Raw genomic sequence first — 27,967 nt, 5'->3', positions numbered from 1 at the left:
TGTCTAGTCCTGCTGTAGCCACAGGAAACTGATTTACCTTATTTTTAGCATAATTTTTTACATACAAAAGCGTGTTATACTGTTGGGAATGGTACCTTAATCCTGCAGTGATTTGTCTTTCCTTGTTTCAGCTTCAGTGTTTTCTGTTTTCCTTTGCCTGCAGCCTTTAAAGCTAAATCTTGTTCAATTATGCACCTGCTAATAAAGGAGGTGAAGTGGTTTAAGTAATGCAAGAACCCTAGAAGTAGATCCACGTAAATATCCAGATGGGGGAATTGTGAGGAATTAGATCACATGGGCTGAAGAAAAAAAAAGTAATCGCTGCACTGGCCACGACCGCCATGCATGGAGGACCGGCTAGCACTGGAGGGCAGCCTCTTGGACAGGGTGAACTTGTAGTTTGTTTGTAGTGGCAAAGGCAAGCTAACCCGTAGCAAATTCCGTATTTGGCTCTGTGCGATACTTCAGTCTGGGATAATTATAGCGTTTGAGAAGAAAGACAGGAATGAAAGCCTCTCTGAGAAAATCTAATGCAAAGGAAAGCACAGTGCAATTTAGTACCTTTCCTTCTGTCTGACGCCTCAGCTGCTGCAAGCACCACACCCTTGTTCACACAGACAGTGCAGTACGAGGAAGGTCCTATCATATGAATCACTTGAAAGCAGTGTCGTTGGATGCATTTGTTTGGTAGGTACAGTTTGGTGTTAGGAATACTACTGAGATATTCCAGCATTACTCATTTTCAGACCACTCTGATATTGATGCATTCTCTTGCATGTTCTGTGTTTGTGACCTATTTTTGATGAGTTTCACATCTGCTTTAGCAGCTCTTTGACAACCAGAAAACAGAACTGTTTACTGAGTTCACAGCTGCTGCTAATATTGATGCAGCTAGCCAAAAATGACTGTTTTCTTGGTTAGCTCATCCCGTTGAATGAATCTCTCCACAGGGTTTGTTACAAGTTTGTTTCAACTGGAATGCTATCAAAAAGTCCCCACATCTGTGAAATTCTCATGCTGCAGCCTTCCTAGAAACCCAGAAACATATACACCCTCACTAATTCCAGTAACTTTCTTGTGTTTCCTATAACCTGGCTACACCAGCTAGAGCAGTTTTCACAGACAGTGAAAACATGTCAGTCCGTTATAAATGGGGCAAAATTCCTAGTGTCATCCTGTAACACAAATACTACTGATAGCTTCATACTTGAACAAAACCTGCAAAGAAATGGGTCTCCTCATCTAGTTTAAGGACACCATTACCTAATGTCTTTTGTTGCAGTGTTTTATTGTGGAAACTAAATTACCTTATTTTTAGCATTATTTTTGTATACAAAAGTGGTTTAAACTATTGGGAGTACACCTTAATCTTGCAGTGATTTGTCTTTCCTTGCCTCAAGTTCAGTGTTTTCTACCATCGCTTTGCCCATATTACACAATTTCTCAATAAGGCTATGTCCTTTAAGTCTGAACTCCTAGCTGTGCTATGTTCTGAGTGTTTATGGGCAGTGTGGTACTCTTGCACTTTATTCCTTTCTGAATTAGTTACTCGTGGAACATTTGTTTCTACTGATTGAACAAATTATTGGATCTGTTATTTATTAAGCAGATTATTTGATTGGTTTAGGTGGGAGAAGTTGCAACTGTATGAAATCTGGACACAATTTTTGTGTTGTATTTAAACATTGATCAATAGCACAGTACTGCAATGAATCTGTGCGCACTGCTGTCCTTCAAAGGCTGAAAACAGAGGTTCCAGATCCCATAAAGCGATTAGCTTGTGAGTGTGTGGCTTTAGTTCCAGGCCTGTGCCTGAACACTATCCTTCCTGATTCTGAAATAGCATTTGGAGGTGCTATTCATCATCACCCAAGTGCAAACATTTATTGTAATTGTATTTCTTTAGCCTCTTCTTGGGTTTCAAAAAACATTCAAGCCTTTCTACGTATTTGTGAGATAAATGTTAAAAGATGTAACTGTAATCTGGATTACAGATGTAGGAACAAAGGCACATGGGTATGAAAGTCAATGTGTCAGAGACGAAACAAGGCCAAAAGATTTCTAACTCCTACGTGTGTTTTCCTCTTCCAGCAATTTTCATGTTTTAATCAGTTTTGGAACTTCTGCTGTCATGGCATCTCACAGCTAGCTTTCGTTTCTTAATGGCTTTGAAGAATTTTTTCCAGTTTGCTTTCAGTTGTTAATGAAGTATATCTTGAATTTTGTCTGGTCCACTGTGAAGCTTGCGTGGGCAACTCTAAAATACCTTCTGATCCCTACCTCAGCGCAGGAAATGTACTGACCAGCCTTTGCTCTCATTTTGTCAGTCACAACCAATGGAAGATACCAGAACATTTGTTTGGGCTCTTGTTAGATGGACTAAAATATTTAATTGTTAATATACTTTTCAGTTTGCGTTGTTTTAGTCTAGATGACCAGTGCTGTGTAGTAGTTTAAAAACATTCTATTGGACAGATAGCTGAACCTGCAGCTCCATGGTCATTTGTACCACAACAGCATGGGGAAGCACTGACAAGGTTAGTCTCCATTATAGCAGGTGCTGTCCTAAAGAATTCTAAAGAATGACTCTTAACCAACTTTCAGTGCCTAAAAGTTATGTGTCTAGGTTTCCTTTAATATCCATGAGAAAGAAAAAACTTCTCTGGAACTGTATTTGCTTCATCTGACTCAGATACTTATCCTGGGAGATGAGGTCTTGTTCTTATGTCTTCCTCTTTCTATTCATTGCAAGGGGAGCCTACACGAGTAGCTGATAGTAGGCTTCAAAATTTTGGGTTGTCTTGTCTTATGGCAAAGTAGGAAGAGCTAGAAATGAACAGTCACGGTGGCTGTTTGTGGAGACTGCTGGTATGACATGAGCACAACTCCCTGACCTATAGATTCCTTGCCAGCACCTCACTGCTCCGACATCTCTAAGCCTCCTCTAATCTTTCTATGTTAAGTCATCTTGCACCAAAACTCCTCTTCGTTCCTTTAGCTTTATTCTTCTCTCTGAGATCTTTTAGTCTGTAAAGATGGCAGATAATCATCAGGCAGTCTTCTAATTCCTATTCGGATAGATCTGATTAACTCTCAGCGCTCTTCCTTATAGACAGGAGAGAATTTGTAATGGTTTCATAGAGCTTAGCTGCTCTATCGTTTTCCAGCTGCAGTAGGACAGTGTATCAGTTAGCAGACTGACATCTGTGGACCTGACCTCTACCTGCTTAATTAGGTCCCCAGTTGCTTGCTGGTGGGGGTCCATGGAACTGTGCAAGAAGCAGAAATACTACGATACAGTGAACGTCTCCCTCTGTGGAGAAATTTGCAGAATCACACAGTAGCTGAGGTTGGCAGGGACCTCTGGAGATCATCTAGTTCCACCTCGCTGCTCAAAGCAGGAGCAACTAGAGCAGGTTGCCTGGGGTCTGTGTCCAGTTGGCTTCTGAATGCCCCCAAGGACAGAGACTCCACAGCCTCTCTGGGCAACCTATTTTGGTGTTTGACCAGGTTCACAGTAAATAAATTTTTTCTTAAGTTTAGATAGAATTTCTTATATTTCAATTTGTGCCCATTGGAACTGGAGAAGAGGAGGCAGCTGTAGGTGGGTTCTAGCAGAACTGGAAGAAAGAAAACAAAGTATTAGACTGCAGGAAAACAGTGAATTCGGTAGCAAAAATGCTGAATTTCCATGTCACGGTAAAAATCAGCAGATTCTACAGATTGGGACAGGAAAATCCTTCCAGCCCCAGCTGAGATAAATGAGATCGTTCACACCTTTCAAAATTACAATTTAGGGCAGCTTGAAAATGATGGAGAGAAAACTCTATCACATATGCTTAGTGAATGTTCTCAGTTTTATCTGTACATGTGAGAGCAAGACAATCACTTATTTTTCAGAGGCATGCTGGGTTTCTCCAGCACAATTCTGTGGCGGTGGGTGAATTCCACAGAAAAGCTTTACAGCCACAGAACATATAAAATCTGGAACATGGATAAACTGGTTAGGATAAAATAGAAACCATCAAAAACTTCTGCCAAAATCTGAAGTGAAATGAATAGAAGTTCAAAAAAAGTTCATTCAGTATGGCTGGCTCCTTGTTTCCATCATTTAGAAATAATTACATTTTTGTCACTAACATTGTTTTTAAATGTCAATAGAAACCAGACAACTAGATTTGTAAACCTTGCCCTGTCATATTGAATGTATTAGATTTTCCAATAACAGTCTCTTTCAAGTAAGGGTGAGGAAGCATTAAAAGCTCAGTAACTCTCAAGTGTGAGGAAGCTATGGAAATAGCTTGTTAGGCTGTATGACAAGTAGGCTGAAGTATAATAGACCAAGAGCTTTGTGAAGGAGCTGGCAAGCCATGGTTGAAGAGAGGACAGTACCCGAGAGTTTGAAGGCCAGATGATTTGTGCAAAGGGGATGTTGGAAGGTTCAAGGCAAAATAAACAAATGGGGCAACCCACAGTGACAGTGTTAAACTGAGACCAGAATGCTTCTTTAGCTTGGTTTCTAAACAAAAATTAGAGTTTGTCTAACCAAAGAAGGCTTTTTCAGTCAGCATTTCCTCCTTTTCATATTCAGGCCAAAGAGTCATTTTCTGTTACCTAATTCACCGCATTTGTTCTGAGCCAAACTTTCCTTAGCCTTTATACTAATGAGACTGTGGTCTTTCTGCTAATGCAGAACAGTGTATGACTTTCTTCTTGCAAATTCCTAGATGGGATCTATTAACACTGTCCTACCCACCTATCTGTTCTTACTCCTCTGCTTTGATGCTCTTCCTTCTTTGCATCTGTCATTCACTTTCTTTTAGAAGTCAGAAGATTTTTGGTTTTGGCATTTTGTATTAGACCAGGTAGGGTACCTAGGAAATGTAAGCTAGCTTCTGGCAAGCCAGGCCCTGCTGACACACCTGGCATTTTTCATGTCCATAGTGACTTTAGCAACGGCGCTGTTAGGTTTGTTCTTGGCTATCCATCTCTTAGTGCAGAATGTTAGCCCTCCTTTAAAGATAAATAAATGAATAGCAGGTGGTTCCTAACATTTGCAGCTTTGAAGGCAAATTTGGGGTTGAGTGTTACCAGATGCAATGATATGTATGGAACTTTGCAGATCTCTTTGAACTGTAGCTCAGGGATGTATGACTAGCCTCGTTCATCTCAGCCGGGGATTGAGAGCTCCCTGGGAATGTTCCTGAAAATAAAAAAAAAACACTTGGTGTTTAATGGAGATGCATTGAAAAGAAAATGTTAACCCTGCGGCTTGGACTTCTGTTAAACACTGCATTGCATGGCTTTTAATGGTACATAATTTATGGACCTGTCAAAATGCAACAGAGCCAAGGTTATGTACCGCTGAAAAGGTACCACCTAAAAGGTTCTAGAGTGCCTGAGCACAGGTATCATCATTAGACTATGTCAGCTCGAGGCAGAGTCCCTCAAGAAGTACATCAGGAAGCTGCTACAGCTGTGGAGCTGTTATCACTGTTGATGGCTGGCGAGAGACTATTGCATTATACTAACTCAATTTTTCCCAAAGGGTGGGAATTCTTTACACTTATTTCCTTTTTCACAGAGATGACAGATCTGGGATAAGTAAAATAGAAGAGAACAGGGAAACAGAAACATCATTTTAAAAACCAGTGGTTTGAAATTTTAGCTTTCTAATATCTTCTTAAATTATATATATGTTCTCTCTTTTCCTTTCTGTAACATAGCTGGCTGCAAAAGACATATCTTTCCTGTTAGGCTTGTAAATTACCGGTGTCCTTTACTGAAGTTTCCAGGTGATCCCATATCTTTGTAAAATTACCTTTCTCTAATCCCTGCTGTGCCTTAAACCCAGTACCAAGCATTAACCAAAGGTTAGCCCCAACTTCCTTCTGCAAGCACAGCATCTCTGAATCATTGCAGACATTCTTCATGTAATCCCACAGTCCCTAAGCAGTTTAGAATAGGCCGACTTGTTCCAGTCCTACCAACATATTCCTAGCTGAGTCAGGGAGGACACAGAGCCTTTATGTAACCCTGCTATCGTGCAGAAATGTCACTGTCTATGAACAATACCACATGGCAGTCAACAGATCTTCATGCAGACCACTTAGAATTGGACAGGAAAGACGCTTTGTCACCAGCCTATATGGAAACCAGTCTGATGTGCCTGCTTTATTCCACCGCATAAAGACAAGTCTGAAGAAGAAAAAGGATTCCATCATTAAAAAACAGAACCAAACTAAAATTTAACATGCCTTATCCAGAATATAAACAACCTGGCGAATACCTGCTCTACGAACCTACATTTTCCCAAAGTCATGTTATTTGGAGCATGAGGGGCATCACTCCACCATGCTGCACAGTGATACGTGGCTGCAGCGCAAAACAAGGATAGATTTTTTTTTACTTCATGGCTATATATACCATATTTCATTGGATGCTACCTGCTTATTGAGCACTTTTGCTAGCAGCTTGTAGTGCTTGTCCATTATGTGCTCATGGACCAGACGAGAGTCCCAACTTTGGAAACCAGCATTGCTCAACTAGCAAAACATTGGCTTCTCCCATCTCATGGCTCAGGAATTCGTAGTCTGCTACTCGCCCAGTGACTGGCATTTCTGTAATTGCAGTTCTGGTAGGCTGAAGAAGTCTGTAAAAATCTAAAACTGCTTTTGTCTTTTTCACCTGGCATGTTTCCCAGGGCTTCTTTGAGAGTTGAACTGGCACAGAGTGAAGCAATGTCAGAAAAGCATCTTCTTTGCTGATTGCATTGTAATCATCATGTGTCCATCACAAAGTCTGTAACCCTCATTTCAGTCATATCCTCCTTGAACAGAGGCTGGGGTCGGAGAAAACTCCTGCATTGCTAACCTTGGCAGGATCCCATGTGTGTAACAGATGCCAGATGGGATGTTCTGTAATCAGTCTTTTCTAGCTAACTCTTTTCTAATATAGCAAGTAAAATACATTAATATGTTGTTAAATTAGCAAATGTGCTCTGTGCAAATCTAGTGCTGGTTCCTAGCCTCTAAAAATGCAGATTTTGCATATTATTGCTGAAGTGAATAATTTGAAAAGGAAGGAGTTTAAAACTGAGAGTATCCTAAATTCAGGTTGCTTGGTAGATTCATGGGAAAACTTCCATTTTTTTAAAAGTGTTCTACCGTGGACATATTCTTGCTTCTTATTGCTGTTGCTCCTCTGTGGGGAGCATGAGGTGGAATGAAATTTTGAAAGATTACAAAAACAACTTAGAGTACTATAGAACTCTCTCTAGCTCTGTTTGAGGTGGAATTTGCAACCTTAAATATGCAAATAAAAGAAACCTTTTTGGAGGAAATAATGTGGCTTAGAGTAATCAGTGTTGCTCCGCATGTTCAAATCGTTTACTCAAAGGTAATGCAAAATGATCTTTTTAAAATGTCTATAATACCCAAGTTCTGTCTAAATAAAGCACTGATCTCCAAAACTTGGAGAAGTATTTCTCTCAGCAGGATTAAATGAGTTCATTTATTTTCTTTAAAAGAAACAAAACTAGCATTCTGGCCCTTTTCTGATCTTTTCAGGGTACAATTTTTAAGGTAAAATTTGTTCTTTGTAGAAAGAAAGAAAATAAATGAACACAGTTGACACTAAAGATTAAAGTAATTTTCTACATTTGGTGGGCAGCAATTTGTTTATTTTTCACAATGGTAAATTCTGAGGTAAAATGATTTACCTGTGTCCAGTTTCTCTTTTTAGGGATATTCAATAGTAGAAAATGAATTAGAAAAGAACTTAAGAAAGACTGGGGGGATGGGAGAGAGAATGAAGTGAACTTTAAGGTCAGTGTTATAAAGATACCAACGTAACCTGATTATTGCGTTTCCTCTGGAGAGCGGAAAATCTTATACAACTACATTAAAGTTGAGAAAAATGAGAAGCTGAAAAGAAGAGGAAATTGTATTACTATCTGAGGTAGTTTATTCTGTAGAGTTAATAAATGATGGTCAGTTACATTCCTTAAAAAAAATAGCTTGAGTTGTTGAAGTCATGTAACTGAACAAGAAAAGACAATATAAAAATCTTATATTATGTCCGAGAAAGTGAGATGGAATATTACTTTATATACAGTGGGTTTCTTTGTGATAGGAAAGTGAACAAAGCTTCTCAACTAACAGGAATGCATTGTTTTCAGGCCTGGAAAGGTCTGTTCTGTACCGTAAAGGCTACTCAGTAATGTTTGTAGGTTGATGGGACTGTAAAAATGACACTACAGCTTCGGTTTCTTGAGCAACCAAGCTTATTTCTAGCCTGACATTCAGTCCAGCAAAGGGAAGTTTTTAAGGGATTGAATAGCAAGTCTCTGTCTTTTTATCACATTAAATATCTTATATCATTCATCCGAGCCACAGGGCTGTGTCATTTGGTGAAGAAGAGCACTGGGGACAGCTATTGCTTTGAGACGAAGTTGGAGCCCGTCATGCTGGCTCACAGCCCAGGTGCTTGCAGCTTCTCTGCCCTGTTGTGGAGCAGTACTTGGGTGCTACCTCCCGGAGAGCGGGTGCTAGTGGCTCCAAACTGGGGTTGGAAAAAGGAAGAGTTGCAGGAATGCTCCTTAACCTGATCTTTGCCACGGTGGCCAGCTGCAAAGGGGCAGTGTCCCTTATTTGCTCTGGGAAGCAGACTGACTTTTTTTCCTGAACAGGTCAACTTTGTAAAGCCACTGCTGCGCATCCTTGCTTTATTCAGAAAGCACAAGATGTTTTCTTGATTGACTGACACTGAAGTGCTCACAGTGATAACATTTCTAGAGTTATGTGATGCGAAAGTACAAAATTCAACTCCTTTGGCGTAAAAGTGTACATGAAATTAAGAATATTTCTGCAACTTTTGATAAGGAGATTGCCCTTCAATTGCCCTCTACTTCAGATCCACTTCTGTGAAAATTTTTTAATAAGTGAGCACTGTTAGATCCCTCGCTGTCTTTGCTATGAGGAATGGCCAGCAAATTTTTACAAGCTAAAGTCTCACAGCTGAGATGTGCTTACCAACAACACTTCAATTACTTGTCTGTTGAAAAGTAAAGTAGGTACACTTAACTCAACAATACTGTTTTGTCTCTCACCTGTACTTGGACTTGAAACACAGAACTGTAGAAGAAGATACTAACTTTACCTGTTCTATTTCTGAAGGAGCATGTAACATTTCTGATATTTTCATTACATTTTATGTATAATTTTTAGGGGACTTGTTCGCCTTAATTATTAGAGGTGCAGGATGATAGATCTACAGGACTCTACCATGCTGCAGGCTTATTACTCCTGCTTAAATTGGGTGCATTGAGGGAGTAATAAGCCTTTTGGATTTCTTCGAAGTGTTTGCTGCAGAATGCTTGAAAATGATTAAATAGAAATGTTTCTGTACAAGACAACATTAGCCAATGCTGATATAAAGAGAAATGACTGATTTGCTGCTGCACTGCTTTGAAATGCAAGAACTTAAAATATAAGCATGAGTTTTCTTCTCCTTTTGTTAGACTGGGAGTTTTAGAACTGTGCAGAGCAGAGAACACAGACTTTTTTTCCTTTAACAACTGAGGGTTTAGAGCTGCTGCCGACACAGGAGGAAATGCCATTAGATAGCTATAAGAAAAGCCAATATTCCATGTTATTTGTGCAGACAACTAGCATTTGAAACTTGCACAAACTGCTTCCACTTAAAAACCGTCAGTCACGTTGGTTATAAAAAACCCAGAGCACTTAGGGACTGTCAGTCGCTTTCTAGAAGAGAGATGTGACATCTTAACATTTTCTTTGCTAGTATTTACCAAATGCAGAAAACCAAAGGGTGAAAATGCAAATGAAAACACACATCCTCACTGATCATATAGTACAAGAGAAACGTATGGATCAGTTATTGTAGTTGCTCACCTAGGAGCCTCTGATCCCGAGAAGATTTTCCTCCTTTGCTCTATGAATAGAGCTGCTGCAGGCCGGCTCTGTGCTGCTGGAGGGACGGTCTAGGCAGACCGTAACTGCGGCGGTCTGTTACTGCATCAGCAGGCAAGGAAATGGATTGACTCCAGCCCCTTGTGCCTAGGGGAGCAGTGAGAAACGTGCAAAGGGCTGAAGGAGGGCACACAGAGGGCATCATTCACCCTTGCTTTTTTTCATCTGGTAATAAGGTTGTGAGTGTTGTAATTATCAGAGACTGATAGCATTTTTCTCTTATGAGGAGGAGAATGGTAAGGAACAGGAGCAGTTAACTCACATAGCCTTGTGCTCCTTATCCTTACGTTTCTAGATGTAGTTGTCCCTGGGTTGCTCTGACAACTGATGCTTTAGACAGTGGTGCTGGTGCTCCAGTGGGATTGTAGCTGCTGGCCGAGCTGTGCTAGAAGCTGGCAGCTGGGACCTTCTCTGGTGGAGACCACCGTTACTGTCACAGAGCAGGAGCTCTAGCAGGGAGCAGAGTGCAGAGCTGGTGTGTTCACATGTCCCAGGCCCAAATATGTTGTTGTGCTGCTCTGCTGCCGAGCCGCATTTTGTGGGCTGTCTTTCTGAGGTGTATCATCGTGAAGGTAAAAGTCATGTTGTCCCTGAGGCTGCTTCCAGAGATTCAGCAACTACTTTCACTCCTCCTGAGTACCCAGTGTCATGTTCCCACAAACACAAGCACCTGAAAAGATCCATATGACTGTTAGTCCTTTATCTCACCAGGTTGTCAGTCTATAAGTAAGCATGACAGAATAGAGAAAATCAGGAAATGTGTCAGAACTCTGCTTTAAATAAAGTCACTGACATGGGTTCCTCTTTATCACAGTTCTTTAGAAGATCCTATCCAACAGTAAGCAGCTTGTAACAGTTACTTCGCTTTTAATTGTATAGCCAACATCTGCAACATGTCATTCACAAGTGAGTCCAGAAGTTTCATTCGCTGCGTGCATCCAAATGCTAACGGTCTTCTAATCCTACCACAATCTTTGGCAAGTTTTCCTCCATGCAGGGCTTCTGAAATAAGTGGTACATTGTCATTTGGAGTGGGATTCAGCCCCAGGTCATAACCCCTAAATGAAGTTTCTGAAGACCTCGTGTAAATGGAGAAGCCTATGTATAAATTCCCATTATAGTCAATGGAAGTCTAATCAATATTGTTGATGGAACCAAGTGATTTTTCACTCTGAAGGAGTCACCTCCCAGCTATCAGGGGAATAGCTCTATAAACTCCATTAACTGTGCTGAGTAGGTTTCCCTTGACTGTAATAGGAATTCAGCCACTGCATATTAAAATGTCTTAATTTTGAACCAAATCCACCATTGCAGCCAGCCACTCAGTAGCTCTGGCTGTTTAGGGGGACTGCACCCCTGGGATTATAGCCTGGACTTGGAACTCTTGTTTCCATGTATGTGGAGCTACCATATTTTCTTTCACAGCAAGACTGTCCAACATGGTGAATGCATACTTACACTTTTCTGTTATCTTTAGCCTGGGTATAGGTAGTCCTACAGCTGTGGCAGCCTGGAGCTCACTTCAGATGAGTAGACAAAGTATTTACCCATTTTTTCCATCTCTCTCTATCTGTATATTTATATATAAATATATATGTATCATATATATATATATAAACCAGTGGTATGAAGAATACAGATTTAGGTTATGAGATATGGATAAACTAATTACATGTCAGCCAAAAAGGTCCTTCTGCTTGGTGTGTATATGTATATATAAATGTGTGCATGCAGGTGTGTGTGTGTATACAATAAGAATGTGCTTAAAGAATCTATGTTATATGTCATAAGCAGAGTACAGTGGCGTTCAAGAGGTATAATTAAATCAAAGGATAGATCTGTTTAGGGATTTCTCTAGAGGTATACATTCCCCATGTTTTCCCTTTGAATGGAGTAGTAGATTCTACTCTTTGTGACTTTAACTTGCCAGAGAAAAAGTATTTTCCCGTTGTTTTTTGCATGCCATGTCTGAGTATCTCTTTATAAATTGGCCAGGCCTGTATTCTCTAGTATTTAGTATATTTTCTTATTAGGAAGATCTGTCTTCCCTTAGGGAATTCTTTGTTCTCCTTTCAAGGTTAAAAAAAAAAAAGAATGCTTTTCACCATAGTAAGTCTAGACAATGGAACAGAAAACAAAATATTCCTGTATACATCTTGAATAGTTGAGAGGTGATTACATCAAAGCTCTGCTAATCATCCTCAGATTTTAGTGCCAGAAAGGAAAGGCCATGTTTACTATAGACCAAAGGCTGGGACTAAGCGAAAGTTCAATAGCTTGTTCAATAGTAAGAAAGTTTAGAGTGAATGTACTGAGAGATTTGCTAAGCAACTGGAATGGGGAACAGTCTCCTATGGTCCATGGACGTTGTTAAATAAAAAGGATGTTTCTTTCAAGGAAGTTGTGTGCAACGATAGAGCGGGAGCCCTGAGGGAGCTGCTGTTGCTTCTTCCCCTCCCCTCTGTACCACGTGGTCCATGTCCCGTGGCCATACCACAGTTACAGCACGTGGCTCAGAGAATCAGGAAAATGGGTCACTCACTTCTGTATCCACTGATTATCCTTTTGTTTCTCTCCTCTAATGATACAGAAGATTAGAAAACTCTGGAAGTTGCACCCCAGAGCACTATAAAACAAAGAGACGGTTGCATCCGAGGTAAGCTAAGAGTTGTCAGCCCCCAGCGTCCTGCCTAGGTTTGGCCAGGATGCGCCATTCCCTGGCGTGCTAGTTCCTTGGCTGCAGGATGCAAGTTGGAAACCTGGCTAGGTGTTGCACCGGTTACTACTTTCTGGTTGAAAATCAGAATGTAGTGTGGGGGATCCCTTACTTAAGTTTATTCCAAGAATTAAACACACATGTCATTCATTCTTTTATTTATCAGAGAATTTGGGGTTTCATTTTTTTATGTGCCTTAATTTTAAAAAACCTAGTCTGAGGCAGTTTAAAGAGGCTTAACATTCAAACAAAATCAAGTCCCTCATCACCTCAGATTTGGTCCTTTCTTTAAGGTAAATCTCAGATATCATGTCATCTGTTCTTTTGGAAGAGTGGATTGATTATTCTAAGGTTTTGGAACAGCTTTCACGTTTTCCTCTAATGATCTTAACTAGAATTCAGGAGGAACTCCACCGAAACTATCCAGGTGAAGGAGAAGAGCAACGGAACAAAAATATTGGCTTTATTCTGGGAATGAGATCATCAGCTAGCAATGGCAGGACATACGTAAGGCTGCTTCTCTCTCTGAACAACGGCCAGACTTTAAAAGATGATGTTAAATAAGATTTTGAATTGACCTCTTATTATCTTTGTATATTATGTTTCTTGAGGATTAACAGATTTTTATAAGGTACCTTTTGGAAGACCTTTTTACTTAAAGCAACTGTCAGTCATAAGCAATGCTCATGATGTTTTAGGAGAATTTATTACAATTCTTGAACGTGCAGATATTTTAAAAGGGCAAACTTTTCTCCAATATACTGTAAAAAGCTAATTTTGTCTGAAAAAGACAAATAGCTTGCAATTTTAATATATGTAGGAATCTGAGAAAATCAAACACTGAATATATGATAAAGAACCCTTGGAGCAAGATACAAGGCAAATTCATGTATTCCTTTGGCAAATTTCAATGACTTCATGAGGCTGGCTTAAAAAAACGTTGAAGTAATTTTTGGCTTACTGTTCCTTGTCTTTTGATTAATTTCCCCTTTTTTTTAGTCTTTAGACTCCACCCTTTCAAGTTTTCTCCAAGACAGCAAGGCCTGTATACATATATATATAGGTATGTGTGTGTCCGTGTGCGTGTGTGTGCGCGTGTGTGCGCGTGCGTGCGTGTTTAGCAGAAGCCGAGATTCCTGTAAAACTAAGTGACTTCAGAAAAATGGTTTTTAAGAGAAACATCAGATACTAGGAGATTCATAATAAAGTCTTAGGAGTTGGCAGCATAAAAAGGAGGGGATATTCACAAAGGCTCCCTAGACAGGAGTGAATAAAGAGAGAGAGTCCTCCAGAGGGCCATCGGGATCGTTAACAGCTTCTGTTCTGGATCACCTTGTTCTCCACTGGAGTCACTTCTCCACTGACTGTAGAAAGAAACTTGGTCTCGCTAGGCTGAAGTTAGCTTTTGAGAGTAGCTTGTCAAGTGCCGCGTGAAGAGAGGCTTTTCAAGTGAGGAGCTGCACTTCTCATCCTATGTAGCTGTATTGATTTCAAAGGACACGAGGGCTGTAATTCTGCCCCGAATTAGATGCAGTAGTTCGGCCTACCAGAGAGCTAGCATTTATATGTGCATATGTCCGTACTGAGTAGTTGTGACTGGATACCTGCCTAAATTTGGGGAAGGGGTGATAAACAGGTTTGTGACGGGCCATTTGATATGCTATGACGCTAATAGCTCAAAAGAGCTCTCGGTAGGTAGAGAACCACCGCGCAGAATTAGTCAGGCACCAATATGCTCACAGCGCCGTACTAGTAATGGGCTGCGAATTTGAGCCAGACGGTTGGTGCGCTCTCCTGTGGGCATCCAAACAAGCCTGCTCTGAGATGACATTTGCTTCACTACAGTTATGTCACAGATCATTTTTCACAGCCCTGTTGAAGCGGCTTATTTATTATCATCTGTTCTGGTGTTATATCCTGGACAAGGGCGAACAGTTTACTGTACCGCGGTGCCAGGAATTCCTTGTTACCGTGCAAGCTGACTCCAGGAGAACGCGTGTGATGAGGCTGGACACTTTCCTCAAGGCTGAGTCTGCTAGAGCAGGGCGCTCCGGTTTGTGCAAATCCCAAGGAGTTAAAGCTTAAGTTAGTGATCTGATATTTAAGTGATTCATAAGTGAAGAGGTACCAGATTTGTCACAATTCCACTTACCCCAGCTTTAGAAATCAAATACAAAATTTTAGCCAGCAGAACAACTCGGCCTTGGATTTGTCCAGCCCTGCCTTAAGTCCACTTAGGATTTGTTGAAGTTGAAGCAGGGATTCGCTGCGGTGCTCCACAGATCACTAGTGGCCTGCGAAGCAATGCTACCTTAAAAGCTCAATGTTCTAAGGTGCTGTGGTAGCCCCCAATGCATTCAGAAAATTGACATGAACCAGAACGTTAGGGAATTACTGTCCTGGAGCATGAAGAGTTTGCAGTGTTACTTGCTGTTCACAGGGAACTGAGCTAATCAGTGTAAAGCAGGGCAACAAAATCTAGCTCTTAATGTTTTCTGGACTTACTGAATCATTCTTAACCTTTTCTTTCCTTGTCCTATATCCAAATAACATTCACGGCCATTGAATGTTGCACAAACACCTTTTCAGGGAAGTTGCTCGCCTTATTCTGCGTCGGCACTTCTGATTTGTTTTGCGTTGCCATGCTAGAGTGATATTTTCCAAAATCTGTATCAGTATGATCAATTAAAGTAGCAGCTAAAACTGTTATCCAAGATGATTCTCTGTTATTATTAGGAAGGAATCAGATTGATCCTCATTGGAAACATGCCGGTGCAAACGTCGCTTACCACGGGTAAAAGTGCACTGCTGTCCATGCTGCAGAAAAGGAAGTGAATCCACTCAAGAGCACTTATAATGCTCAGTGTATAGGTTTTAAAGTGATCCAGCATAAAAGCATTTTTCTTTTCTAATTGGGCTTGTTATTTGCATTGCAGCAGAACTCGGAGCCTCCAAACAATAGCATGACCCCATTGAGCCAGGGCTGGCTTGCGCAAGCACATATTTACAACTGCAAGAGTTTGCAATTTAAACAGCAGATAAAAGCAACCTTTTCTCTAGTTTGTAGCTAGGAGGTAGGACAGACAGATCTCCACTCTCCTGAGATTACATGGGGGGGAAACTGATCCCTGATTGTCTTTTGGTCCAGAGTTTCAGCCATTTCCCTGTCTGCTTCCCCCTCAGAGATGCAGTCTGATGGGTGAGAGGATGCCCTGCCATAAGTTTTTTTGAAACGTGAAGTCACATCTCGTTCTTACATTGGCAATAGCAGAGGTTTTCCTGTCAGAGCAATCAGTGATGGAGCAAGAACAAGAACTCAGCTAATTAGCTAGAATAAATGATCTGGAGCTTCAAGCAATGAAGAGGTATAAAGCGTTAAAAAATGGGCTGAAGACAACTCTAGGAAGAAGTGTTGTCACTTACTGAGAAATTCGCTTTGCCAGTTAGTCTAAGTCCAAATATTAAAGTTGTTTGGAATTATTTTAAGAAACTGTAGAACAAATGGAAAATTTTTGGAAGATGTTAAGACTTTGGTTGTTTTTAAAAAAATGGAGCCTGGTTACTGAGCCAGGGCATGAAAAGTGGCTAGAAAGAAAACTAAAACTAATTAATCTGTTCTAATCCAGTAGAATACCAAAAAAAAAAAAGCATAATCAATGACAGAAAATAATGAATCGAGATTTACATTTCTTTTATTATGATTTAGCAGTAATCAGTAATAAAGAAAGCTCATTTTCCTTTGTTTATTTGGTGAAATTTGTTGGATTAGCAACGTCCTGTCAAAATACTGTACCTGAGGCAATAGAGTGGCAGGTTTTTCCACAACATGTTTTAATATTATTTTTTGTGTGCTGCTAAAAAGGAAAAATTATAATATGCCATAAAGTACTCTGAATTCTCACCAGATATTTCAGATTTTGTAATGTGCCAAGCGCAAGTGAGTAGTCGAACAAAGATACAATATATGGTGCTCCCATCTTTTCGTATAAACGTAGACTGTTACGTGATAGGTAGAGAACTGTAGTTACTAGTTTTATGGTGTGTAAGTCCAGTTAGATACTTAAGATTATCCTTCACTCACTGAAGTCATTTGATTAATCAGAGTAATTCTGGGTATATAGCTATATAACCAGGAGCAAAAGTTGGCTTGTAATTTTGCATGAATAGAGCAGGAACGTGTTTATCTCTTCGTTAGTCTTGCTTCCTAATGAAAAAAGGCATTATGCATTAGAACAGTCTATATTAATTATTAATCTCTCCTACATGATGTGACCAGTCTTTCTTGAACCGCATGGTCTGTCAACCAAATTTGCCTGTGGTCTGAAATGTATTAAGTGTCTGTGAAGTTCTTGAAAGTAGGTGGTTAGGTAGACGAGAAAAGGCTGTTAGGTTTGCAGGCAGCAGAATGGACTCGGTGCTTATTAAACCCTAGAGTATCTATGCCAGACCTAAACCTTGAGCCACAGGTTGTCATGCGTTCTGCTGCTCGCAGAGCTACGTGTTTTCTAAAGAAGAGAAAAAGGGCTTATCGATCCCGACAGATTCCGTTCCTGCTTAGGGTCCTAAATAATTTTGTATTTTTTAAACATCTACTTTTTTTCTGTCTAAGAGAGAGAGACAACCTAGGAGGTTTCTTTGCATACACTGGTGCTACAGTTTTGTACACACTGCAGCTGATCGTAACTGCACTGTCTACAACACGGGACAGCCTCGCTCTCTGCCTTCCCCGTTTCTTCTTTCCGTCACCCCTGCTCATGGCCACACACCGCTTCCTTTTCATAAACTCAGCCCACACCACCTTTCCAACCTGTTTTCTATTTTGCTGGGCTAGTTTTCTGCCAGGTTAGTGTATTGGATTGGCACACAGAGGTGGAAGGAGACAGCCCGCTCCTATCGATTTCATGGAGGCAGGCCTTGGTGTGGCATGACACATGCATGCTCACTCAGGCCCCCTGAGTGACCTTGAGCCGCCAAGAACGAACGTATGTGGTCTGCGGCCCTAAAAAAGCATCTCAGAACACTGGTTGTATGATGCTGAAATACAACGGCAGTGCTACCTGCTGTGACCCTGTTGGCGTGGTTCTCTTTTGATCAAACAAAACCCAAACATCCATATTTTGCTACTGGCATGCTGCTTGTGGATATGGAGGACTTCTTGGTGAACCAGAGCACGCTTTGTGTAAATGTTACTTGTGCATTCAGTGGTTTTAACTAGATTTTCTTTGTGCAGTAAATTGCAGTACCTTTCTCTTGTATTCAGGGAGCAATATACTTCTTCTGGCTAATTTTAACATCTCTGTGTTCCCAGGCAAAGGAAGCTAAAAGCTTCCTGCTTTCTTCTCAGAAAACTGGACTTCAAATGCTATTAAACTTGAGTCAATATGGTGATTTCTATTGCAAAGGGAGAAGGATTCAGAGGAAACAATTACATAAAAGTCCACACCTAAAGCAAATAAGAATATTATGTGTTAAAAGATCCTAACTAACTGAGAAGCCATGGCCTCATTTTCAAAAGTGTCCTGACCCAGGATTAAATCCAGTAAACCTTGGACACCTACAAGCGAGGCCTTGAACTCATAGTTGCTTTGGGGTGGCATCTACAGCAGCCGTTCAGCCTGTCAGCTGCCTACATGGGGTACCAAATCTGCGGTCCATGGGCCAGATCTCCAGTTCATACTCTTCTGCTGTCTTTCCACAGAGCCCCACAGGTCTAGACTGTGTTTGTCCTGGTGACCTAGGCACAGCCAGTCCCCTGCCTCACAGTACCTGCCCCATGGCTCAGAGGCAGAGCTGGGTTCCCACCCCTCCTTTTCCTTTCCCAAGAGGTGCCTAATACGTAGCTGACTGGCTGACTGACAAAAATGCTGCAAGATCGAGTGTGAGGACATTTGCAGTGATCTGCTGGCTTCTCTAATGCAGACAGGGTGCCTTGACAGCGCTAATGCCAGCCACCGCAGCTGCAGCTGATGCACCTTGTCTCTCATCTTTTTCTGACATTAGTTCTAAGCAAGTTGTTTCCTGCCTCAAAGCTTGTGTGTGCTTCACAGGGCAGGGAAGTATGTCACCGAATAGCATCAATGGAAATAGGGGGAAAAATGAAAGTTCTCCTGTCATATCTATTTGCTCTGGCATAATTGTAATCGACTCTCTTTTTTCCCTATTTCTATTTTGCACTGGTATTCCCTGTCCTCTTACTCTCTGTTTTTCTGATTGGTCTACCTTTCCTAAATATCCATATTAATTCAATCAACAAGTAAACCATTAAAGAGGAATCCTGCAGTTTAAATGCAAAACTGTGATTCATACGGGAAGTGGTTTTTTCTTTGTTTTAATGAAAACAGTCTCAGCAGCTCACAGACAAAAAAACCCCCCACACATGGAAAATGTGCGTAATCTGTTTGTGCTTCAGCTTTGAGGGAAATGTTTATGTTGTGCCATGGTTAATACAAATTAAATTATTGTTACATCCCCAAATGATTTTTTTGTTGTTTGAAAGTGGGATAGGCCCATGCCTTTTTTTATTTGTAGGAACAAGCAGAAAACAGAAAATGATCTTACTGAAATGATTTGTTGTTTTGGTTTGCAACCATGAAAGGGAATGGCATTTTCAAGGCTGTATGTGTGCCTAGTTGTGGGCAGCATGCGACATTTCTATGGCTAGGATATAAGATTATTTCTTGAAAAAAATACTGAGCTAGTTGTCTGCAATCACACTTTAAATACTCATCAGAAGTTTGCTCCCAGCACTAAACAGTCAGGCTTTTCTGTGATACATGTATGAAAGTAAGGGGATAGTGCATGCATACAATAAATTTTACTATTCCAAAAGTTGATAATCATAAGCATACTTCAGCACATTTCTCACAGCACCTCCTGTTCTCTTTTCCCCAAAGCTGCTGAAATTTACATCAAATTTATAAATGAATGGAACGTGAAAGATACACAGTTTAGTTTAAGTAGAGTCTACCTATATTTTCTGTGAAGACTTGGGCTTCCCCATATTGCTTCCAAAAGTAATAGTCTTGCTTAAAAGAGTTGCAGGTTTCCAGATTTAAAACATTGACAGAGGTTAGAACATTAACGCACCAGTTTTTCCCTTTTTGCTTTGTGGATCCCTGATTCAATTATGCTTTCTGGGAAGCTGAGTACTAAAGCTATATTTTAAATTAAAAACTTCAAGGGCAGTTTATTCAAGCTGACTGGTTTCTATTCAGGGGAGGTGGATACCATTTCTAGGTGCTGTTTTTACCTTCATCTTTGTGACTTCTGGATTCACCTGTGGCTTTGGAAATGAAATTTTAACAGCATCAATATAACGACTGAGGAAATGCAGTTACCAAGAACAGAATAATCCAGGCTCCTCACTTTTTCCTCCTCTACTATCCATCTACAATGGGTCTTTCAGCAAAGCTAGAAGAAAGTATTGGTGATAGGGAAAATTACACTAAGCGAAATCAAAGTGCCAGTTTCATTCCTCGGGCACACAGAAGCCAAGCTTAGGCTCTAGGTGTCTAGTAGATAAATCAAAGAAGTGATGGAAACAGTAAGAACTACTGGTCTTTATAAAACCTAAAATTTAACCTAAGGTGAAAGTAAACCATACTGCTTTCCTCGCTTCTTCTCAGAAACCCTTCCACACCAAAGAGGCAAACGGGATAAATAGGTAATAAGCTCTGTACTATGAGCTGCAGGGTCTTTTGGAGCATTGCGGAATGTTAGTTCCAAATGATGAAAGAATATTTCCCTGTAGCCAGTTCTCTGTCCTTCATTTTGTAGTAAAGTTTGCCAATCAAAAGCTCAAAAATTGTGGGCCTTTCTTCTCCCTACTAAAATTGTGAGATTTTTAATGCTATAAACTTCAGCTGCTTTTTGTTCATTACCTGTGGCTCTATACTTTTCTCTGCAGCCACGGAAAATCACAATTTTCTTTTCAGTAATGTTACTGCAGTTCTCCCGTGAGTGCAGTAATTTATGATCTTAAGAAAAACTAGAATTGGTCAGACGTTTCACAGGAAACTGACTTCTTAACATTTGGGTTTTATTCTAGTCAGAAAAAATACCTAAAATTCAAATAGCTTCTAGGAAATATGTCATATAGTAATTGAGATTTGTTTTTTATTTCATTACGAAGAAAAGCAGTAACTCTGCACGTGCAGAATTTTATGGGGTAATAACTTGAGGAATTAATTTAAACTTCATTGCAATGAGGAGAAGTTTAAATCAGCAGTGGAGGGATGAGCATACAGAGTAAGCAACAGCAGAGAAAATGTGAAAGGCTTGGAAGTTTATATTAGCTATTATATATGTGAAGCTAGGAGACTATAGATCACCTGGGCTAGTGAATCCAATTGTTGCTAGTGTGGCTTCCAAAGAGGACTTCCAATTCTGAAAAAAATATGCTTTAAAAAAAAAAAAACTCAGACACCGCAGGATGTACTGTAATATATTACCTTACTTGCGAAGGTGGAAACAAGTTGGATGTTCAAGATTTTGTTTTGTAATTTTTTTTCCATTCTAGTTTTCTGGAAGTTTTAAGTTTGCCTTTACACATTTACTTAAGGATGCATTAATAATAGCCTTGAATACCTTTTACCCATATAATCATCTCCTCTAGCATTTTAAGAAAACTTCCGTATTCTTGCTGGGTGCAATTCTTTTTTTCTTCTTTTTCCTGGACTCAGGTAGTCTTTTATTAAATGAGGAAAAAAGTTGTTTTGATTTCTTTTGTTTTCCTCTCTTTTTCTCTCTCTGTCTATACCCTCCCACGGAATTCGACTTGCAGAACCAAGATTTTTGTCTCTCTAATCATACATTGTCAACAGTGACAAGAGGTGTAATTAGCTTCATAACCAGATTATATCATGAATCACAATCTCTCAGATGTTTAATTTCATTGGCTGTGAGTCCAGACAGCTACCCACAATCGCGAAGTGCATGAGTGTTTGCAGGGCTGTTACTTGCTTCCATAGACTCATGTGAGACTATTTCTAGCAAGCGTTAGTCTCCTGTTCAGATTGAATAGCCGTCTTTCTATAGAAACGGTTCAGTCACTGTAAAATCATCACGTGCACTTACTAGTCACAGGTTTCAAAAAGAAAAGGTTTTTGCTTTTTTTAACCTGGTTTGAGGTAAATTCCTACTATGTGCAAGCATGAGAGAACATAGCTTACTGGCTTCATGTGAACCGAACTGAGTGGGTTGGACAAAGCTGAATGGATTAAACTGACTTTTTAAAAGTCACTGGTATTCTTAAAGAGCAACTTCAGACTTGCTCATCTGTTGCAGAGATTTAAAATGGCATGGCAGGCCACTGTGCCGTCGTCGTTTAGGAGGAGAAGGGTCAAATCTTGGTGCTGTAGAAGTGAACAGCAAAAGTCCGACAGATCTCAAACAGGGGCCATGATTTCACCCAGCATCCTACTTTCTACCCTGCCAAAGTGGGTGCTAAAATGCAAAGCAATTGCAGGAGAGAGCAGAGGAGAACAGGGAATTTTCCATGCAAACAGGCATTAATCAAACAAGCCATTTGGTAAAGAGAGACACAGTAAAAAGGGTTTACTCACAGTTGAGGGAATTTTTATGTCCCAGGGTTTTTTCGGTTTTGCCCGTTACTAAGTCGAAAACAAGGCAGGAGGAGGAAGGAGAAGGTCATAGAAAGAAATGTGTTGGCTGCTCCTAGGCTGTGCAGAGAATCAAGCCTCTCAAGTTCTTGAGTTAGTTTTTAAGTATTCTGTGGCCAAAGGGGAATATCAGAAAAAAGCACACAACTGTAATGAAAGCGTAAGTGGACCCAGATCAATGGGAAGTTTGCTGTGATTCTGACAAGTTTCAGTTTGCCAAAATCCTGCTTGTACTGACTGACTGACTGTAATTTCCCTATCTCCCCACAGTGCAGATGTCTTCAGGAGTAGGAGGGATGCTCCTCCCATTCCAGTTTCCTAGAAATGGATGAAAGCCTAAAGGTTTCTACATGCAGCATTATTTTTTTCCCAGCAAGCAGATCTGTTTCTCAGTTGGAAATTTTCATGTCTCTTTTTGGGAAAATCTTTTTACAGCTCTTTGCCACTGGGGGCAATCTAATACAGATATTGGGGTGGCCAGCGCTGCTTGTTCTTTGCCACCACAGTCCTGCAGAGTTCATTATAGTTCAAGCATCTAACTTAAAAGAAAGAAATGGTACATTGAGGCCAGACAGAAAACGCATCCGTGTTTCACTACAAAATGAGGAGATATTTATCTCTGAGTAAGAGGGAAAGATGATAGCAACTTTAAGATTTAAATTGATCCAGGTATATGATGCTAAGGATCCTAAATGGTTTCAAATTGCGGAAGATTATCTTGTAATTTGTATATATTGCTTCTGTAGGCTGCTGAGGAAGCTAATTGCGATACATCCTGCGGTTAAGTTACTATCTTTCTCCATGACTGAAGATCATAATTTTATCTTCAGGTAAGTTTAATGTTATCCATCTGTTATGTTCATTTGTATGCTGTAGAAGTGCTGACAAGCCTCTTGTTATCTTACATAGCATTTGTATCTGCCAACCAGATCAGTAGAAGATTCACCTCTATGAAATTATAATATAGGAAAAGACCTCAGCCCCAGAGAGTAGCTGTTATTGAGAGTATGGCCAGTAGATAGGGGCTGAGACTGGAAGCAGGCTCTTAAACTGTGTTTGCAGAAATCCTGACCCATCTGACTATATGCATTTACAAATAACAAAGTATATACTATCAAGGCAGGTGCTCACCAAACTCTACTGCTGTAGTGGAAAGGAGATATGCCGGTGGTGGGGACAGCTGATTGTTTTGCTGAATAGCAGCAGTCCCTTTGCTCTGTTGTGCTCGGTGAAGGGAACAGCCTACATGGAACGACTGCGGAGAAAACGGGAGAACGGATCCCCTTGGTTTGCCCTCGCCTCAGCAGTGGGAACACTGGCACTTGGGGCAAAAGTAACACCCACCGGCTTTGTTCCAAAGTTGTAGTTTATTTTTTAACTAGCACACTAAATATAGGCCAGGTCGGAGAGACTGTCAGGGAAGTTTTTGTTTCCTTAAGCAGAAGGGTAAAGGAAACAGTTGAAAGATTTCTTAATTGTCAAGTGATTTTTAATATAGTCAGTGTGATAAAAGAAGAGCCTGTGAAAGAGCATGCTAATTCTGCATAGCTGGCTTCTAGTTGGATGGTTGAGGACTGATGGTTAGGGGCAACAGGTTCTTCTTAAACCTTGCCCTTTTTTTTCCTTTTGAAACACTCTTACAGCTCTTTTCTAGCAAAAATTTGGGATCTTTGGCATGCAAGACTATTTTCTTAGCTTACTAAACTGAAAGTGTGTTGGGGGAGGGGGGAGCCTGAGAAGACGAAGATGCATGTATCCTTGAAGGAAGGGCAAGAGTAAATTCATTCCACCTGTGATAAAATGGCATGTAGGTTTGTCCAAAAAAAAAAAAAAAACCACGAGATATGCTTTGAAAGTACTTGTCCTTAAATGTTGTATTTCAAACTAGCCCAGATGAGACAGCAAGACAATTCTTATCATAGGAACAATGCCTACAGGAAGAGGCATTTGATAACCTAGTGAATGATGCTCTATAATAAGGAATGGAGTCTGAGGAAGAAGCTAGGATAAAAGGAAGAAAATATCTTAGTAGTCTTAGTACACTGCTGTGCATGCTGTGGAAGTGAAACCAAACCCCCAGATCTGAGTACAGCCTTCAAAAATTTTTAGGAGCATCTAGTTTCCGTTTAGGCGTAATTTCAGATTGGATGAAACTCCAGGTTGTGTCCCAAAGTTTGCCATTTTTCATGCAAATTAAAGGAGAGATGTCAGGCCTTCCTTGTTATTTCTGTTCAGCAACAGAAGACAAAGTGAAGGAAACCCTTCTCGGTGCTCTCTTTATAAAGTCGTTAATGAGATCTGATGTGAACACATTTCATGCAAATGTTGCATGTAAGGACTAGGGCAGGAACGTTGCTGGACAGCAAGGTTGTGGTGATAGGGCTGGGTAAGAGCCATTTTTCGGTGGGGGTGGCTGGATGCTTGGGCTGCTTCATGAGGAGGTGTGGGCTGCAGATGGATGCGGGATAAGGAGAAGGGAGAAGGCAAGGGGTGCTAATTCTTGGTGCAGATATTGGTTGGGCATGGCACCGCCATTGGACAGTCTGCTGATTGGAGCCACAAACTGCAATGGGAGAAAAGATGTCAGATAAAAAACCGCCCACACATTTCTGAGCCTCTGAATAGGTTTGGGTTTTATTTGAATGTTGATGGTGGCTTATTTGGTTCTCGCTGTCAACAACAGTTCTCACCTTTTGAACACTGAAATGTAAGACTCTGTGTCATACCCTGCCAATATATGTTAAGTAACCTTTAAAAATAAATAATCCTTGCAAATAAATAAATGCGCTAACATCTGTGTGAAAGGCAACTTCCCACACTGACCAAATCTCCATCTGGCTGCAGGCTGGGGGAAGGAGACTGACAAGGCCCCACAGATGGGATTCAGTTAATGTATGTGGGTGACCCTGACAGAGGTATGTTAGTTTGGCTAAAACTTTGGAAGCTGCCACTGAAATCCTAGTGTCAAGGTTAATCCTATAAATTGTGGGTATTATCTACAAAAATAGAAGTGAGCTATTTCTCAGCTGTATTCTAGCAATGTTCAAATCCTGGACTGGACGAAATATTTGGAGACAGATTTCTAACTGGTTAAAAAGGCTGAACCAGCTTGTACGTGCCAGCTCTGTTTGGGCTACAAGCTGAGTGATGTTTCCCTACACATGCACTGTTGTGGCTGACCCTCGTAAACGAATGGAAGCACCTGTACTGGCTAAAGCAAAGGATCCAAGCAGTTACCCAGCATGAGAGATAAGGAAATAAAAAGGGCCAGTATTTCTCTGAACCTATTTGTGACTAGCGCTTGCAAAAGCTTGAGTGCAGCCTTGCTGTCCCGTGTCCTGGGGTAGTAGGCATTTGCAGCATTTCAGTTTTAGAGTGAAAACACTTTTCACATGGTCTTCTAGCTTATTAATGTAGTGACAAGCACGTTATTAGCTGCCTTTTTGGCAGTGATATGCCGTTTAGGTTGTGACATGCCTCAGTAGCGGTTGGAGGGAAAGGAAGCAGTGTGATATGTCTTTGACTTTACACCACATGTTTCAGAATGCTGTAGTTCACTCTCACATTTTATAAAATCAATTTCCATTCTGTCATGGTATTTCACACATTCGGGTTCTGAATAAGTTGGAGAGAATATTCTACAACTTACTAAAATAACTTTAGTTTTAATTTTTCTTATTATATGAAGAAACCTATCCATACTTTATCTGTTGCAGATGGAAAACCTACATATGGAGAAGTCAGATCTATTAATTAGTTTATAGGCACATAGTCCCCTAAAGAGTGCTACAGATCCATGTGTTATTCTTAAGAGCTGTCTAAAGTACTTGCACTGAATAATTTATTTGAATTTAGCCCCGTTTCTGCTGTTAATTATCTAAGATCAAACTTAGTTTTTTTTTTTTAACCATGCTGTCCATTACCTAAATTCAATCAAACGCTGTCTGAATATATCTCAGCCTACTGAGGTATTCAGACCATCAACACTCATTGACTGCGCTCTGTTCTTTTTATGGTGTGATGGGATGATTACTAACTTCTGTTGTTTTTAATCCTTCAGTCATTATTTAAATGCTAGTAGGAAGAAGGAAGGGGGAGGAAAAAAGGAAAATCAGAAAGACACGTGGGAACCCTGAGCCATATTATTTTTTATTTACTCTTTCAGGGCTGTTTCAAGACCCTAGCTAAGAATGTGGTTCCGTTGTGCTAGGCAAAGAGGGCCAAGCAGCATCTTCCCAGTGTCGTGGGGGTCTTTTGTGTTGGAGAGGGTTCGGGTCAGCCAGGTAGCTCCTGATGGGAGCAGTGGCACTGATTTCCACGCTCAGCCACAGCTCTTCACTTGGCTAAGCAGCTTCAGGCTCCACAGTGGGGGACTTTCAGCAGGTGAGATGAGAAGGGCCAGGGTAAGAGATTAGGGAAGAGTTGGGCCAACAGGAGTGAAGTAGAAAAGAGGCTGTAATCTGAGAGTTGTATTTTTGGTTGTGGATTATTTTTTGTGTGAGCTTCTTTAGCTGGCCTATTTAAAGAAGAAAACTAGCAAAACATATGGGCTAGTTATGCCTCTGTACAGCGATGTACCAGGGTAATATAATCTTGCACCCTCATTGAATTCTGTAAATCTTGCCTGATAAATTACAGTAATTCACCTTCATAAAAAAAATCAAATAAGCTTAAAAGGCATTTTTTGCCTTTTCCCTTTTAATTTGCTATTGTGTGGTATGCTTGTAGTAGTATTTATAGAGAAACTATCCAGAAAGACTAAATTAAACACTTATTGAAATCTGTGGCTCTTCACTACTGTACATTTTATTCCCCTAGCATCACTCTGTGAAATATTGCCACCCCTAGTTAGGCAATGTACAGACTATAATGCACGCCCTCTATCCCAGAGAGTAGTTTGGCCCAGTGTAGGGCCAGATCTGTTGAGGACCTGTAGGCACTTAAGGACAGGAGGCGTTTGCTGTCGTTCTTTAGGGCAAAGTAAAGTGACTAATGGGATCATCAAGAGTGCTGGTTACAGCTTCAGCTATCAGAATACCTTCACAAATCCGTCCCTTCTCCTAAATGGACAATAAGAGGAAAGAGGACCGGAGAAAAATGTCCGTAATTTTGTCTTTCCCAGAGGGCCCCAAAGGAGAAAGTGACTTTCCCAGGATTAGATAGAGAATATGAAGCTGCACTGGACTTTGAACCTAGATCTCCCAGCATGTTGCCATATACACAGAACATAAAAAGGAATGGGAAATAGGGTCAGAAATAACATCCCAGCTAATTCGCAGCTGTATGTGAGAAAATATTTGCAGACCCATCCTTGTATTCATTCCATCCTGTCACTTGTCCATATGTGTTGCACTGGGGCTCTGTACTAGCTGGGAGATTTATTTATCTGCATGTGATTTATTTATTTATTTAGGTAACTCCCTCTGGTACTACTTATATAGTTGTGCATTTTCATCTTCCAGTAAGGCAGTGAAATGCGTTGTTTATGCACAACTTGAGTGTGAGCAAATAAGCATTGTGTCAGGCCCCACATCTTTTGATTAGGTCATGCTTTAATTAAGCTTTCGGTATGTCTTCATATCTCTTTAGTGGACATTACAGCAAGCAGCAGCCTCTTAATACTTGCAAGATTTGGCACT

At 40.5% G+C, this 27,967-nt stretch overlaps 1 long non-coding RNA gene across 1 annotated transcript; it reads right to left on the bottom strand.

Moving 5' to 3' along the window:
* Nucleotides 1-22,427, bottom strand: LOC138065976 (uncharacterized). The gene is made up of 3 exons (XR_011139061.1): nt 22,272-22,427; nt 10,255-10,662; nt 1-6,198 (listed from the first exon to the last, which is right to left on the bottom strand). It is a non-coding gene; the product is annotated as an uncharacterized lncRNA (long non-coding RNA).
* Nucleotides 22,428-27,967: the final 5,540 nt, after the last annotated feature.

The sequence above is a fragment of the Struthio camelus genome, chromosome 2 (assembly GCF_040807025.1).
Source record: "Struthio camelus isolate bStrCam1 chromosome 2, bStrCam1.hap1, whole genome shotgun sequence".
Lineage (NCBI taxonomy): Eukaryota > Metazoa > Chordata > Aves > Struthioniformes > Struthionidae > Struthio > Struthio camelus.
This window is presented reverse-complemented; position numbering and strand designations above follow the sequence as displayed.